Here is a 2,700-nt window from a genome sequence, read left to right as displayed (position 1 = left end):
CACTCAGAGATGATACTAATGACTATAGATACATAAACACGGAGCACAGGAGACATGTGCTATGTCTGAGAGATACGTAGACTTTTTAGTAACTAATATAGCTCAGCAATATTCTATGGCAGATTTATTGGATATGTGAAAGGCCCCTGGGTCCACGTTGGTAAGTCCAGATTGTTAAGACTTTCTACCCCTTCTCTTGAATGGATGTATTGCTCAGTCATACAAGCTTTGAAATTTGGGAAGATATCAGCAACTTGAAAAAAATCTTCTGAAGACAAATTCTTAAGCTTAAAAAAAATACAAATCTTCCAAGATGAAACCAAATGTCTCTAGTTAATGAAAGCCTGGCAAACTCAAATAACCAACAATAGCAAAGTTAACTTCTGAAAAATAAAAAGAAATAATCAGCTCAATTTCCACTTAAATGTGATGGATTGACATACACATTTTTCTCCATTATTTTATAAAATCCCATTAGAATATGAGTTAAGGAAGGAGAAAGTCTAAAACCTCAAGAACAATAAGACACGGAAAGAAATAGATGCAAAAGGGAGGGGTCAATGAAACTAAAGAAAATGGAAAAGAAATGAAGGAGTGGTAAATAGATTAGATATCATCTTTCCTCTCTCTGCAAAGGACCTACAGGGTGAGAAACCAGGATAAAGTCAAAGAACCTCAGAATGGCTCAGAAATAGCAATGGGAATATGGTGAAGCAGGAAGATCCTGAACTCACCTCTTCCCATGAACACACCAAGGCAGCAGCTACATATAAAGCAACTCCCTCTGAGAATGATCTGAAGACTAGTAAAACAACTCTTCCACACATAAAAAAAAAAAAAATCAATGGTAGGAGGAGCATACATGTGATCTGGTCAAAATCAAATCCCTAACACAGCAAACCACATGGTTTGGTGCACCATGAAAATGAGCTCCCATAACATTTGGCTTTGAAAAATCAATGGAGCTTAACTGAGAGTTGCACAGGGCTATAGGAAACTGAGACTCCACTTTTAAAGGGCATACACACAATCTCACTTATTCTAAGATCCAGCAGAGTCAATAGTTTGAAAAGCCCTGGGCCATACAGGAAGATTTATTGACTAATTTTAGGGCATGTGCCAGAAGGCCAGGGATCTGTGGGAACTTTTCCTGGAAAAAGAAATACTAAAAGGTTCCATTTTTCTTGCCTTCCTTCAGCCTAACTGACCAATTCTAGTAGGCACTAGTTCTGACACTCTCCATCTACTTCTTGAACACCAATTACTATGCCCCAGTGTTCCCATGTGGGCCGACCCTGCCCCTAACACCTTTCTTAGCAGGCACCCTTCCAAAGCACCTCCCTTCCTATAGCACGCAACAGGCAGCCTTGATCAGAACCATGTACCTTCAAAGTGACTTCTGCCCCAAGGAGGGTAGGAGCCAGTCCCACCCACCCAAACATCTATAGTAGCTACAGCATGTCTCTCAGCCAGTCATGCCCACCATTGTGCTTGCATCACTTACAGCCCAGTCATTAACAGGAGGACACATGCAGCCCACACAGGAGTACCCCTGGGGTACCTGGTTTTCATGACCAAGAGGGATTGCATTTCTGGGTCCCACAGGACACTTTCTATATGACACCACTCCCTTCAAGACCAGGAGACATAGATAATCTACCTAATACATAGAAACAAACAGAGAGAGATAAAATGAGGAGACAGAGGAATATGTTCTAAACAAAAGAACAAGACAAAAATCACATAAAAAGAACTAAATGAAATGGTGGTAAGCAATCTACCTGATAAATAGTTCAAAGTAATAGTAATAAAGATGCTCATTGAACATGGGAAAAGAATGAATAAACTCAATGAGAATTTCAACAGAAACATACATACATACATACATACATACATCCATACATAAAACCAATCTGAGCTGAAGAATATAATTGCTGAAATGAAAAATACACTAAAAGGAATCAACAGATTAAAGGATGCAAGAGAATAGGTCAGTGATCCAGAAGACACATAATAGAAATTATCTAAACTGAACTGCAAAAAAGAAAAAAACAATTTAACAAAAATAAGGCTAGGTTAAGGGACCTCTGGGACAACAGAAGAAGAGAGAGAAGGGGGGAGGGAGAAATTTTAGCTGAAGAAAAAATAGGTGAAAAGTTCCCTATTTGGGAAAAGAAACAGATATCCAGGTCCAGGAATCAAAGAAAGCCCCAAACAAGATGGACCCAAAGATGTCTACACCAAGACACAAAATAATTTAAATGTAAAAAATTTAAAGATAAAGAAATAGTCTTAAAAGCAACAAGAGAAACACAACTAGTTATCTACAAGGGAACATCCATAAGATTATCAGCTGATTTTTCAGCAAAAACTTGCAGGACAAAAGGAAGTGGAATGATACGTTCAAAGTACTAAAAGGAAAAAACCTACAACCAAAAAGACCTCTACCCAGCAAAGGTAATATTCAGATTTAAAAGAAAGATATGGGGCACTAGGTGGCTCAGTAAGTTAAACGTCTGACTCTTGATTTTGGCTCAGGTCATGATTTCACAGTTCATGGGATCAAGCCCTGCATTGGGCTCTGAGCTGACAGTGTGGAACTTGCTTGGGATTCTCTCTCTTCCTCTCTCTCAGCACCCCCCCCAGCTCACATAATCTCTTTCTCACAATAAATAAACTTTAAAAAAAAGAAAGAAAGAT

This window comes from Neofelis nebulosa, chromosome 1, assembly GCF_028018385.1.
Source record: "Neofelis nebulosa isolate mNeoNeb1 chromosome 1, mNeoNeb1.pri, whole genome shotgun sequence".
NCBI classification, from domain to species: domain Eukaryota; kingdom Metazoa; phylum Chordata; class Mammalia; order Carnivora; family Felidae; genus Neofelis; species Neofelis nebulosa.
The sequence above is the reverse complement of the archived record's forward strand: the minus strand, read 5'-3'. Positions refer to the sequence as shown.